This window comes from Marmota monax, unplaced genomic scaffold, assembly GCF_021218885.2.
Source record: "Marmota monax isolate L192 unplaced genomic scaffold, Marmota_monax_Labrador192_F-V1.1 WCK01_AAM20220418_F8-fsc00752, whole genome shotgun sequence".
NCBI lineage: Eukaryota > Metazoa > Chordata > Mammalia > Rodentia > Sciuridae > Marmota > Marmota monax.
Genome location: NW_026692011.1, coordinates 148,412 through 164,345, shown reverse-complemented (window position 1 = coordinate 164,345; position 15,934 = coordinate 148,412). Strand labels below are relative to the sequence as shown.

The 15,934-nt window shown below is 31.7% G+C and overlaps 1 pseudogene; it reads left to right on the top strand.

Moving 5' to 3' along the window:
• Window positions 1-6,593: 6,593 nt before the first annotated feature.
• LOC124097297 (ubiquitin carboxyl-terminal hydrolase 15-like) overlaps window positions 6,594-15,934 on the top strand; it is a 29,208-nt pseudogene continuing 19,867 nt past the window's right edge.

Genomic DNA, 15,934 nt, shown 5'->3' with positions numbered 1-15,934 from the left:
TTTCCAGGTACTGGGGAAATTCCAGTTCGTTACAAGTTATGGGATGGCTATTAATTATTCATTTCCTAAAATATGTTGATTACAGACTTGAGATTTGGTTATATAGTAGGACTTTGTCTTCATCAGTTTAAAACAACAACAACAACAACAAAACCTACATTGAAGTTTCTAGTGAAATACAAAATTGAGACTCTTACTTGTTACTTATATTTTTTAGAAATATCAATCTTAGTGATCAGAACATATGTAGTAAAAGACTAAGTCTTTTACTTTCAAAAAGTAAGAACAGTAAGATTTGTGCATGTGTATGTGAAGAAAATATGTAAGATGCTTTGCATCTTCAAAGCAATTAAACAATGAAAGAAAATTATATTTCCCATATATATTAAAGTTTTAGGATGTTGGGTTAAGGAAGGAAGTTTGTAACTAGATAGTTTTTATGAAGAATTAATACTTTATGAACAATTTGAATGTTTATTATTTTTTAACATAGTTCTTCAGGGTTGCAGTGGATGAAGGTGTGTATACATTTGAACCATAGCAGCAGAATGTCTTTTTATGAGACATCTGATTATTTAAGAGAATTCTCTTTAGAATTTTCATGTCTAGTTCCAGGGTGAAGATTTTAGGGAAAAGAAAAAAAAACTGCATTTCAAAATATATATTTTTTACTTATCTTTTACTTATAGAGAGTTATCTTATAGTTTTATATATATGTATATATATGTATATATATATATACATATACATACACACACACACACACACACACACACATATGGGGTATATACAGTAGTTATTTTCTTCTACTAAGGAAATCTCTCAGGTATTATTTGGACTATAGTTATTTTTGAACTTATAGAATTTTGGTGTAGAGTTATAATGGGTCAATTTAGATGTCCTTTTTAGTCTGTTGTTTTCCCATTGCTTTCTTACTTGAGGAATGTTTCTTAGTCTCTCTACTGTACAAGTTTTCATTTACTCACACACTTTAATTGAGCTATATGTCAGGTACTGTGCTAAATTCTGAGGTGTAAATTATAAGACATGGACTCTGCCGTATAAGTAAGTTGAAGGTGGTATAGTTTTAGCCCTGATGATGGAATATTAGTTTTTGTTTGTTTGGTTGCTGGTTTTTTGTTTTTTGAGGTGCTGAGGAACTTGTAACTTTGAGAAGATGCTAAAGTAAATTTAAAGAATTTTAAGTGTGAATTTCTTACAGGGGAAGAAATTTCTAAGGAGAGGACTGAATACATGTGAAGGTGCAGTCTTAATACATTAAGCTAAGGCATATATCTTAAGATTCATAATTCAAATACAAGGATAATCTTAAAATTGAAATTTATAATGTGAAATACATATATATTATAAAATGCATGTAGAGAAGAACCCCATAGCCACTTCAAAGAACAGATACGTAGCAGTCTCTTCTCACTAAATGATTAGCTTGCGCATACACCAACCATTCTTACCATTCTACGTAGATCAACAGCCTTTCATTCATAGTAGCTTATTTCCTGAACCTTACCTTTAGTCATTCTATCACAAATGCTAAATTAGTAAATTCCAAAAGCCTACCATCTACTAAACATGAAATTTCGTTTTTTAATCTCTAAATCTGCAAGTGCTCTTGCCAGTTTTGTACACAATAAACTTGCATTAAAAATACTTTACCTGGTTAATAGTACCTATTCATTAATAGAAATTTTTTACTTTTTAACTTTTGCATTGAGTTGGAATGTAGGTACAGAACCTTTTTATTCTGTCTGGTTACTGCTTTAATTATAACATGCTGTTTGACAAAATGAGTTGAAATTTTAAGACCAACTCTAGGCACAAATAATGATAGAAACAAAATATGGCTTAAACATAAAAGCATTTTATGATCAGTCACATTGCTTTATAGGTAAAACTCATTTTATTAGAGTTGAAGTACAAGATTTAGTTCTCCCAAAGCACTGAGATTTTGACATTCATCTTTGTCAGAGAGTTGACTTCAGTAAATTAACAAGAGACATAGCTCCAAATAACATGAGACTAGTAGACATGTTTAAAACTCGGAAGTATTTACAAACATAGCATACTTACAGTGTATCCACAAACTAAATCATACTGTTTATATATTTATTTTTTATGACATATTTATACATATTCTCAGTTTTTGCTAAGAACAATTGTGTTGTTAAGAAAGGGTGAGTTTTGTTATTTTACAGTCCAAGAAGCATTGAGAATAAGAGAGATATTCACATAGACACAACACATGTTAGATGACTTTTATATCATATTATTTAAAGTATCTTACAAACTAAAAGGAAAATGTCCTGCATACAAAGGACTTTTAAAATATGTGTCTTTAAGAAAGGAAATTGTTTTAGGACAGTCTCATCTAATAGAAAATGATACTTGTATAGTAGAAAAGCTTAACTCTGATTATGGTTTTTATTATTGAACTGTATAGAAATTACTATTCTGTAAAGCACTGTGTTTTATGGCAGCCAGTCCAATTGTACAGTTTTCTTGCAGTAGTCAAAGATTTTCATCTTTTCAAGATAGCTTGCATAAAAAGAATTGAATAATGAGTTACATGAAGTATTACAAATCAAATTATATTATAAAAATATTTTAAGAAACTGACTTTCTTCTTCCAGAATGGTGGTACTGAATACTAGTAGAACATCACCCAGGGCATGTAAATATTTTAGTTGTTTGATCTTTTTTCCAATTATGGCTTGAAATTTGTACCAAAAATTATAATGAAACTTTTAATATTTTAACTTCATCTTATGCTATTTCAAGAATTTATTCCTCATTTAGTGGTATTTTCAAAATGAGGGAGGAAAGCCTGACATCACCTTAGTTTTTAAATAAATAATTATGTGTTAGTATGTATGTATGTATATATATATATTTATACTGACTATTGAATTTCCATATTTATGTGTGTTTTTGCAAATTGTTAGAGAATTGTAGCTTGAGAGTTTCTTAAAACATTAAATTCCAGAAATAAGAGGCTTGTTTTGGCCCATTTAGGACTAAATAGCTAAAACGTAGATACTAGTTATGGTATCTTCATAGATAATTTGTATAATTACTTCTCATTAAAATTATTTTTGGCTGGGGTTGTGGCTCCATGGTAGAGCACTCACCTAGCACACGTGAGGCACTGGGTTCGATACTTAGCACCACATAAAAATAAAATACAGTATTGTGTCCACCTACAACTAAAAAATAAAAAATAATTTGTGTTTCTTAAATAGTGTGTTAACAGTGAATCATAATCAGTTTCAAACTAACATGTGTCACTGAGAAAATAAATGCTAGTCTAAAAAGTCCAAATACAGAAGTTCATTGCAAAACAGATCATAGATTAACTAAAGATCAAATAAAGAGTGGATGTTTTTAACATGCATTGCCCTTCTTTTGGTTTCATATTCAAGTACTTGGAGATTCTTTTTGAGATTACTCATTACAAGTAAACATATTTTTGCTGCATCTAGTAATATTTTATTTGAAAATAAATTATTGAGCAACTGAACCTAACATTAAAAGAAAAGAGTAAATCTGAGAAAATAAATGCATTAGTAAAAATAGGCCAAAACATTTTTATTAAGCACATATTTACTATACACATTCTAAGGGCCAAATGAAGTAGTGCTCAGTGCTAGAGGTGTAAATATAAAAGTTATTTTGGTACCTGCTTTCCTGGAGGCAGACCATTTGTCAGACCATTTTGTTTGTCTTTCCTTGTCAGATCATTTGACAAGACAGACAAACTAAAAATTAAAGCTATAGTTTATTATAAAATCAGTGCGGAAACATACAGGAAGAAACAAGTATTACGAAGGCTTCCCAGACACAATATCAGAATCTTGATGGATTGGTAAACATGAAGTAAGGCAAAAAAAGGTACATTTTCAGATAGCTAAAGTTGCAAACTTAGGATGCTTAGAGGTCAAGGAACCACAAGTAAACTAAAATAAGGCTCAATAAAGTGGAACAGAAAAGATATTGGCAAAAGATTGAGGGTACATAGGTGGGCAACAGACCCATTTAAGGATTTGGTATTCTAATCTGAAATCAAGGAAAGCCATTAAACAATTTGTAGCAAGGAAGTAACTTGGTAAAAGATCATCCTTGGGCTGAGGTTGTAGCTCAGTGGTAGAGCACTTGCCTTGCACACGTGAGGTGCTGGGTTCGATCCTCAGCACCACATAAAAAAATGAACAAAATTATTAAAACAAATCACCCTTGATGATATATGAAAGCTAAAATAACTTTTTATCTTTGCAAGATAAGGATATATGTGAATAATTAAGTAAAAATAACTCAGGAATTATTTATATTTACACAATTGGTTCTTTGAGATATTTGGTAAAACGTAAATTATGTTGTTATGATTGCATTAATAGATGGTAGTGGAATATGTTATATTCTTATCATAACTCTGAGCTGATCAAATATAAAGACTTGAAACTAATTGATAATTGTTGGAAATTGCTATTCAATCTCCCTTCACTTAATTGTCTTTTAACATTGATCCTATCTGTGCTAATTCGGTGATATAAGATGGCATTTATGCTCTTTATAGCTGTATTCTAGATTGCCTGGACCTCCCTCTCCCAAAATGTTTTACACTAAAAGTTTTATACTGAATTTGGGTTTATAATTAAAAGAGGATATATAATAAAAAGGAAGAGAAAATTAAACTCCAGAGGAGTATGAGATAAGGAGAGGTGTTGAGATAAAAAAGAAATGAGAAAGGATAATATCCTTTCCCTTAGTTGCCTCCTACACTGTAGCCTACTTCTCTCTTCCTCTTGCTAATATAAATAAAAATTTTTACACTGAAAGTGATATGTAAATGATCTTAAACTGTATAGCCCATCCTAGATATTTTTAACTGTATAAAAATCTGATAATACAAATTTCATGGCACTATAAATAGTTCTCCCTTTTGCCTTGAGATTAGGGGCTAGACTACTAATTTAGACAATATTATTCTTATTATATAGAAAATTCCTAAATAGATACTATGATTACTTGAGTAAACATAAATTGATTTATAATTGAAACCACAAAATTAAGCTCCATAATTTACTTGAAAGACCTGAGTATAAGTTGAATAAGTTTATTTTACAGTTTTAGCTCAAAAAGATAGTTATAATTCACAACATCTGAGTTATCAAAAAACCCAGCAGACTGAATCTTTCACCCTAAGTATATTTAATTTAATAGCAAGCACTCTTTGAAAAACTTTGAAAGTAAAATGTTTTACACTAAATGTTTTACACTGAATTTCCATGAATGTAAATCCAGGTTCTCATCAAACTGGGCCTTTACTATTTTACATGCAAGCAACTAGCTCCTTATGTAGCAATTTGTCATTTGACTCCAAGACAAATATTTTCCCTGCAGCAGGGGAAAAAGGAAAAAAAAACTAATTACCTATATGGCTATATGTCTATAGCAGACACTGCATTTTTTAGGCATCTCATTAATTAAGTAGTAATATTTATATTAAAATCAAATTATATGGTATCATCAGCTTAAAATTATTCCATCTTGAAATAAAATATTGTGGAAACTGAATTTTCATCTATTTTTAAAGAACATATATTGTTTTATTTAGAATGGAAGAGAGTTGAAGAATTAAATTACTCAATAGTTTTTATTTTGCCATAGAAGAAAACTGGATTGTATTAAAACAAGAACTGAAAAAAGTGAGAATACACTTACCCAGAGTCTACATAACTGAAATTTATTTTCTCAGTTTCAGCTAGTTTATACTATTCCTTATAAAGGTAGTTGGCCAGATGGAAGGCTTAAAGGCTGCTCTTTAATGATAAGTAACTAATAGTGGAAGCAGTAAATTTAGTCATCCCTCAGTATCAATGGTAATTGGTACCCAAATCCATGAATGCTCAAGTCCTTGATATAAAATGATGTATTATTTGCGTATAACCCATGCACATCCTTTCATATGTCTTAAATTATCTCTAGATTACATAAATTCCTGATATAAATGCTGTATAAATTTCTGCTATATTGTAATGTTTAGGGAATACTGAAAAGAAAATAGTCTCTATATTCATTGTAGACACAATTTTTTCCCCAAGTATTTTTCTATCTATGTTGGTTGAATCTACAGATACAGAGAGCCAGCTAAACCTCTTTTTTAAGTTAATTTCTTGCTTGCACTCTATCTTAGTTTTTACCTACTCAGGCTAATTTATAGGTTCCTGGGATGAGTAGACAATCCATAATTTCTACCAATCAAGTAAAAGAAGGAAAGAAAACTCTGAGCTTCTCTCCCAGTTAACAGGTAGTTTGCTGTGTTTAAAATTAATGCAGATTTCACAGCAACAAATATTAACATTTCATTTATTATAAATAATTTATTTGAAATTTGGGAAATGAATAGTTGAGTGCATCATTTCAGTGTTTATTTGAACAGTAACTTCTTAGTGCCAGAGACCATCTTATTTTTTTCTGATTGCTGTGGCAAACAATTTGTTTCCCTTTAATTTTAGCATGTTTTTAAAAAAGTGTGTGTATGGTTACTTTTACTTGAAAATATATTTTATTCTTTGCAGTGTTTGAGCAACACACCTCCACTTACTGAGTATTTCCTCAATGATAAGTATCAAGAAGAACTGAATTTTGACAATCCCTTAGGAATGAGAGGCGAAATAGCTAAATCATATGCTGAACTGATCAAGCAAATGTGGTCTGGAAAGTTTAGCTACGTCACCCCAAGAGCATTTAAGGTTAGTATGATAAATACATTCTTAACAAGAGTGATATCATCCCCAAGAGGGCAAAAACTAGTTCCTAGAAGAGAAGGATGAAAAATAGTAGCTATCACAATGATTTACAAGCCCTTCAAAGGAGTACAGTATGGATGGATGGATGATTGGATGGATGGATGGATAGATCATCTGTGGTATAAAATTTCAGATGACGGAGTGGGTGATTAGTTTTCAGAAAGTCTAAAAAGGATTTAGGAGTGGGGAATAATTTAAAAAGACTGAGAAAAACACTGGTATGATAGAATTACTACAGAGAAATAGCAGTGAGCATTTATTTGCATAGTTATTTTAGAATACATCTCTGAAAAATCTACATGACTATTTCATATTATACAACCTTAAAAAAATAAATTTGAACATTTCATTAAAGTCTAAGAAACTCAAGAGTATTTCAATAGTCATTGAGAGTTTGAAAAATTAAAACTAGTCTGCAAAACAGTCACTAAATATGAATGTGCTTCCAATGTAATTCTTAAAGTCAAAGTTTATTCAAATTTGTGAATAGATTGCTTTTTAGAGTCAATAAAATTACAAATGATTTTTCATTCAAACAAGAATTAAATTAAAATTTGGCTTTATGTGTTAAAAAGTTTTCCTAATTAATTGTAATAGGAGTAGGATGAGAAAGTATGTATTTTTGAAGAATAAGCAATTATAATAAGCCATAATTTTTACAATCAACTTAAATGGTATTCATGTAGGACATGTACTAAGTAACCGTATACTACTTCCTAAAAAGTAAGAAGCGACTAACAAATCATGTACCCCTACATTTGGACAGACTAGTCTAGACAAACCATCTCAACACAACCCTCATTCCAATTAGTTTTGTTAGATTTTTTTTCCTCTTTAAATTTTATGTAAAAATGCAGGCTCTTGATATTTGACTTCTTTCATATTATGATTTATTTTTTTTATTTTTTTTTAGTTTTAGGTGGACACAGTATCTTTATTTTATTTTTATGTGGTGCTGAGGATCAAACTCAGTGCCTTGTGCATGCTAGGCGAGGGCTTTACCACTGAGCCACAACGCCAGCCCCTCATATTATGATTTATATTATTACATTTCTTTGTAGTCCAATCAAAAAATAGTATTACAAAACTAGGAAAATTGAACATAAATATTATTGTTATCTTTGTGAGATTCTTCCTCTTTTTACACACAGAAACTAAAAGATTTGTAGTTTTTTCCCCAGTGGACCCAAAGCAATATGTTACTAGATTTTTTAAGTCTTCAGTGTTTCCCAATTTTTTGTACAATATTTTATTATATGTTCTCCTTGTTCTTTTCTCATGTCAACATTTCTCTATTTTAGAGAGTAGTTATTTTCAAAATTCTTTTAGATGTATGATTATCTGTATGATAATAATAGCCAGAATAAAAACTTGTCTTTTATTGTCTGCCTGACAAACATTTACAGGAAGAGGCAATAGGAAAACCAAGAGCTAAAAATTAAGAGTGCTGAAAACTCCTTTGACAAACAGTGAAATGGCAATTAGTAACAAATAAATATAGGACCCATAATGATCAATACACATTTTGGGGGGTTTTGTTTGTTTTTCATCTATATATTTTTTTAAGGAGTCCATGTTCTGTTCTGTTTTGGCCTAAATAAGCTTCATTGATGACTGGGATTGTAGCTCAGGAATAGAGTGCTTGCCTAGCATAGGTAAGACTGGGTTCAATCCTCAGCACCACATTTTAAAAAAAAAGTGAATAAAATAAAGGTTAAATTCTAAAAAAAATAAATAAGCAAGCTTCATTGAATGTATACTGGAATGCAGAACAAAATATATGTTCCTATTTTGTATATATACATTTTCATTATTCACAATAGTTATATTCCTTAAATTTATTGCAAACACTGAATAACCATACTAAACTGTTGCTACTAAGGAAAATATAGGTTTTGATTCTATCAAACCTTCTAGTTGTAACATTTTCACATTTTCACCAACCAATCAGTGTGTCATTTTGTTTTATGTGTATTTTAGTTTAAAGACCCTTATTTACCATGTGTGGTGGTGCATACCTGTAATTCCTATGGCTCAGGAGGCTGAGGCAGGAGGATTGTGAATTCAAAGCCAGCCTCAGCAATTTAGGCCCTAAGCAATTCAGCAAGACCCTGTCTCTAAATAAAATATAAAAGGACTAGGGATGTTCACAGTGGTTGAGCGCCACTGGGTTCAATCACTGGAACTAAAAAGAAAAAAAGGAAATAAAAAACTTGTTTAATATGTGTTGTTGATTCATTAGCATTGAATTCATAGCCAACAGCACTGTAACTTATGTCTGAAGGAAGCTTATCTAACTATGTTTTCTCCAAAAGGTACATCACAGCCTCCTTCTAGCCAACACTTCAGCACTATGTATGGGGGGCTCTTTAAACACTGAAATAACCAGAAGACAGCACAGAAGTTTGAAAAAAAAATAGCACTAAATCAACTACAAAAAGACATTTGTTTATATAGTATGAGAGCTAAAACAAAAAGGGGAGAGGATCACTTTGTTCCCCAGCTGAGAATGTGCATGTTAGATGACTCAAATTTTTCACCTCTCTGAGGATATCCACAATGACTGCTAAAGTGTTTTAATTTTATTTGAGGGTTACAAATAAATTTTAGCAAGTAGGCAACTCATGGATATGGAGTCCATGAATAATAAGAATCAACTGTAGAATTTTAAAGGAATCCTGACTCTGCTGAGTTCATGGTTTTGTTTTTCTCACAGACACAGGTAGGACGTTTTGCACCCCAGTTCTCTGGATATCAACAGCAAGACTGTCAAGAACTTTTAGCTTTCCTATTAGATGGACTACATGAAGATTTGAATAGAATTAGGAAAAAACCATATATACAATTGAAAAATGCTGACGGAAGGCATGGTAAAGTAAGTTTCATGATATTATTGTCTGCATTGTTGCAGTTCTATAATACCTCCATAACTTGATCTTATTTTCTTTATAGGTGGTTGCTGAAGAAGCCTGGGAAAACCATTTAAAAAGAAACGATTCTATCATAGTAGATATATTTCATGGCCTTTTCAAATGAACTTTGGTTTGTCCTGAATGTGCTAAGATTTCAGTAACATTTGATCCTTTTTGTTACTTGACACTTCCATTGCCCATGAAAAAAGAACATAACTTGGAAGTTTATTTAGTTAGAATGGATCCACTTACCAAACCTATGCAGGTAAGTAGTGATTATTTTCTTTACATTTGTTACTTTTTATCAAATATTATAGTGTTGAGTACTATATAAAATTAGTTTTGAAGCTGGGCCTGGTGGTGTGTGCAATTTAGGAAGCTGAGGCAAGAGGATTATAAGTTCAAGGTCAGCCTGGGCAACTTGGAAGACCCTGTCTCAAAATAAAGTTTTGAAAAGGACTGGGGATGTAGCTCAGTGGTAAAGCACTTGACGAACATGTGCAAGGCCCTGGATTTAATCTCTAGTACTGTATATAAATTAAAAATTAGTGTTGAATCTTAAAGCACAGTTTAGTAATAATGTTTGTGTAGTGTAAATGTACTATAAGCTTAATACTTTGGAAATTAGTATAATTTTTAGAATCTTGAAAGGATGAAGGATGTCATGTGAAAAGTATTCTCAAAGACTTTATCTCATCAAAGAAAACAGACATTGTTTTACAGTGTTAAAGAATATTAGCTTACAAAAATGAGAAATGGAAATTTAGTTAGATTAAAATATTTGATTCAGTAATGTTCTAATCTTTAATACTTTGTTTTATCACATATTGTTTATCCTATGCAAAATCACTGGTAGTAGGCATTAATGATCATGTTTGCTTGATTGCATAGTGCAGTGTTATAATTGGACTATTTTCTATTTTGTGAATAAAATCCTATATTTTCTCCCTTTTTTATCAGTGCTTTTCAGAGACTTGACCCCTCCCATCGAAAGTATCTCCTTTCTCTTCCTACCTCCCCTAAATTCTGTTAACAGCACTTAGCAAATTTTATTTTGACCTTTATTTGCTCTTGTTTTTCTTCCCTAGACCATAAGTTATTTGAAGATAGGAGACTTACAAATCTTGTTTTCGATGCTTAATTTGTGTATGTTAATGCAACAGTATACAAGCCAGGCATGGTGATACACACCTGTAATTCCAGCAACTCTAGGAGGCTGAGATAGGAGGACTCAAGTTCAAGGCCAGCTTTTTAGCAGTTTAGCAAGGCCCTGAACAACTTAGAAAAAAATTTTAAAGGCTGATAATGTAGCTCAGTGTTAAAGTACCCCTGAGTTCAGTCCTCAGAACCCCTCCCCACCAAAAAAAGTATTCACAATGCTGTATTAGGCACAAACAGTATAAAGTTTTTGTTCACTAAACAAGGCAGATATGGTCCTACTTCAGAATATTGTTTTCTCTAAATCCTTAGAGTTCCAGCCAGATAGCTCAACTTTGTTTGGTGCCTAATAGTCACAAAATCTATATGAAAGTTATGCTCTGAACAAAATTATGATTTTACCACTCAGGCAGGAAATTGAGTTTACTCTTAACAAGAAAAGGATATTTACAACATTCTGAAAAATAATTCTTTCATTCAAGGTAACTGAAGTCTAGTTGTAACAAATAATGCAATCCCATATATAAATTTCACCTTTTTTTCTGCTTCTTTATGTTTCCTTCATGAACTAATCAAATCTAGTGGCTTTATATCAGTATTTTGTCAAGTAGTGCTGAGAACTTACCCTTATCTATAAGCAGGACCAACAAAGAACTGCTTTTACTTTTTACACTTTTTTTTCTGTTCATACTTGATAATAATATATATTCTTTAGGTACTCTCTTATTCATTTGTTTGTAAATGCAGAATTGTCTACATTATTTTCAGTTCTATCAGTGTTAAACTATACCCTTACCTCACTAGCTTGTAACTTTGCAAATACATGCCAATGGAGCAAAAGAATATGAAAAATTAGTAAAAATGTATTAAAACAACAACAAAAAAGTAGATGTTTTATTTATGTTCAGCACATTTGTTAAAGAAAATACTTTTCCAGGCTAATATTATAAAATAATCTGTTATATAGTGACAGGTTACATTAAAGCTACACATTAGCCCTTAAGGTATATGGTGAATGTTCTTCTGTAATTTGGCTTTAAATCATTTTCCAGCATTGTGAATTTCATTGAGTTACTTCTTTACTCACTTGGTGACCAAGAATATTAATTGTGGGAGTTAGGTCCACGATCAACACAGGAATTGGATTTGGGTGTTGTTTATGTTCTTTTTTAGAGGGATGGGGGTGGTATTTTTGTTGTTGTTTTGTTGTTGTTGTCATTTTTTTCCTCTTAAACACAGCTTCCATACAAAGCGATATCCTCATTAACACTATGGTCTAATCAGCTGGTAAGGAAGTGAAATTAGCTAACATCCTGTTACTGAAGTTGATTTAGGTTATATTAGTAATCATATTGAGGATGTATTATATGTTGCTCTCATACTCTGTAAAGGGTTGGAAATATGAAAGTGTTTCTAATCCTACTTCTTAAGAAGTTTGTCATAGAGTGTGAGAAGTAGTATGACAGTACCACAGGAGCTCACGGAAAGAATAATCTGCACAAACTGATATACGTGTGATGAATCATGAAGAATGATTAGATTTTAAGTAGGTAGCAGCTGGAAATGAAGATATTATAGGCCAAGAAATTGGCATGTACAAGGCCTGAAGACAAAAGAAGTCATGGCCCTACTTTTAAAATTTGTAAGTAGCTAAAAATATGGTAAGCAGGAACTTTACCAATGAGTATCACAAAGATGTTTGATACCATGATAGGAAATTTGGACTTCTTCCTAAAGCTAGGAAAGCTTTTAAAGGTTATTAAAAAAACCTTTAAAAGCATAGAGATTATATGGCTATATTTGTGTTTGAGAAATAAGAATCTGGCTAGCGCATAGATTAGATAGGAAAGACTTAGATCAGAACTATGAAGACCACAGATAAGAGGCTTTTGCAGTGTTCAGTTGACAAGGGCTTGAAGTTGTGTCAGTATGTCAGTTTGATTGTAAAACTAGTTTGAATGTAGGAAGTGAAAATGTGTAGATGTATTCAAAGATGATTTCACGTTTCCTGGACTAGAGAATTGAGAGCTTAATGGTGCTCTTTGTTTTAATGGGATGTATAAGAATAATAAGTCTAAGAAGAAACCTTTTTAGTATTAAACATAATAACATAACCTATTAGTGTTGGATACATTGACTTCAAGATGCAGAAGGAATATTTAGATGGTGGTAATCTGATAGGCATTAAATTTATGTATTCACACTGGAGGAGAAAGACTGTGATTAAGATTTAAATTGAGTAGTGAGCTCTTTGAGAATGGTAGTCAGTGGTTTAAAAGGATGAGATCACTTAAGACTAGAGTGACTCTGACTTATCATCTAAACTAGAACTCTCCTGAAAATAAAAAGGGCCTTTGTTAATAATTATACTAGGATGAGAGTCTAATCCAGGACTGGCCAAAGCAAATGGAGATATATTGTCATTAGTCTAAAAAGTGTATATAGAATCAAGGAGAGGTCGAAGAACAAAATTTTAAAGAAAAATATGGAGGGGCTAGACTGTAGCTTAGTGGCAGAACGCTTGCCTAGCATGCATGAGGCACTGGGTTCAATCCTCAGCACCATATAAAAATAAAGGCATTCTGTCTATCTACAACTACAAAAAAAATTTAATCAAAAAAAAGAATATGGAAGAGCTTCTAAGACAATATTATCACAGCAATAGAAAAGAATTAAGAAGTAGTGTTATATAAGGAAAGAAACATTTTTAAAGATTGGCGTGGTCAGCAGTCATTCTACAGAGAGATCAATAAAATAGAGTCTGATAAAGAGTGAGTTGTGTAGTAGTTTTGGTAATGTTGGCAATAGGTTAAATAAAGGGGTGAAGACAAAAGCCAGAAAATGGGTTGAGAAGTGAATGGGATATAAGGAAGTTATAATAGTCAGTGTAGAATATTGTTAATAAAGTCATTTATAAAGCAGGGGAAATAAGGGAAAGCAATGAAGGACTATTTTTATTTTTGTTTTGTTTTTTGAGATGTTTATTGTATTCCAGTGCTTATGCAAAAAAGTCAAGATAATAAGAAAGTCTAGTTGCTAGATTTAGGTCTTAGCAGAGGATAAATTCAGAGCATATAAACTAGGGTTCTCCCTTAATGGGAAGAAAAACACTTAACTTGTATTACAAGAGACAGGAAAGAAAAAAAAAAAACCTATGTGTCCTCAAGTAATTTTTTAAGGGAACTAGAAGTTACAGATTTTTACCACTTGGCAGCTTCCATTTTCTTAGTAAAGTAGATGTTCTTCTGAAGGGAGATACAGTGAAATAGGAGGCCTAAGTAATGGTGAATATTTTAAATAGTAATTGAAATGAGAAAAACAGCAAATAAGACTCAGAGAATAGTTTCTGGGCAGTGTTAAGGATCAGTTGAGACTGTGGATTTGAAGTTCACTGGCATCTGAAGTTGGGGAGTTTTCTGCAGCTTCTCTGAACTGCTTTGAGAAAGTTCAGCAAGAGTGGAACTGAGTAATAGAGGTTAAAGGTTTTATAATGGAATGATTGAATTGATGAAGAATATGGGTGGGGATGGAAGTGCATGAAGACAGTAGGGAGAAAAACTGAGTGTCATAAGGACTAGAAATCTCTATAAAAGATAAGAATAGGTAAGAATATGTTTCCAGGTGAAGCAGGTAGTGGTAGTTAGACAATAACCTGCAGAGTTTAAGGTATCAGAAGCAAAGCAGATTCAGGTGGCGACAAGGTCCAGGAAGTTGACTATACTTGAATGCAAGGATAGATCTTTGAATTGAGAAACTGAGGAAAAATAAGGGGTGGGATGAATCATCTATATGGACATTATCTCCTAGGGTAATGGCAAGATTGGAGGTAGACATTATAAGCCAAATGCTGAATACCAAATGAATATAAGAAAGCAATCATGAGGTCAGTCTCATCTACTCAGTGTTTTTTTTCCCAGTATAATAAGTTCATTACAATTTTTTGTTTTTGTTTTTTAGTACAAAGTGGTTGTCCCCAAAATTGGAAATATACTAGATCTTTGCACAGCATTGTCTACTTTGTCAGGAGTATCGGCAGATAAGGTAAGATGTTTCTGGGATTGAAGAATTTAAATTGGTGATTAGTTTCTCGGTGTTAAAAAACCAGCTTAATAGAAATTTATTTCCTTTTAGATGATAGTTACTGATATATACAATCATAGATTTCACAGAATATTCCCTATGGATGAAAACCTTAGTAGTATTATGGAACGGGATGATATTTATGTGTAAGTATGAAATTTATTGTGCAGAGTATTACTTGAAAATAATCAAAAGAAATAACAAGATTTTGAGAGTTTATGGTCCATTGTGTTCTTATAGGTTTGAAATTAACATCAATAGGACAGAAGATACAGAACATGTGATTATTCCTGTTTGCCTAAGAGAAAAATTCAGACACTCAAGTTATACCCACCATACTGGTTCTTCACTTTTTGGTTAACCTTTTCTTATGGCTGTCCCACGAAACAATACTGAAGATAAACTCTATAATCTTCTCCTTTTGAGAATGTGGTAAGTGCCAGACAATTCTACTTCAATAAAATAAGCATGGGAATGAAATACAGGTAAAAAAGTAAACATGCAAGGAACTACCAGAATGTAACTGAACATTATCTCAACTTTGTTTAGACAGGTAGCAATTTAAAAATCAGGTTACAGTCATCTACTTTCATGATCATGAAAAAATGCATTACTGAGGTTATTTTAAACCCAGTATTATCAATAACTGTGATACATGTGCACTCTGGAATCATAACAAATGGCAAAGTCTCATATCTTTATGCATACTACTAGCTCAAGAACTCGTACTAATTGTCTTAAAAGAATAAATATTCACAATGTATAGTCCATTTTTTGCCTTCCTAAAAATCTTGATTTGAATTATATAAGGTAATCAAAAACACCATTTGATCCTTTTTAATTTTTTTATAGTTGACATGTTCAGTATTATTTCTTGTATACCTAATTATTGTAGTTTCATGACTCATACATAAAGATCATATTATCCTCATTTTGATCACTAGTGCCACAAAAAATATT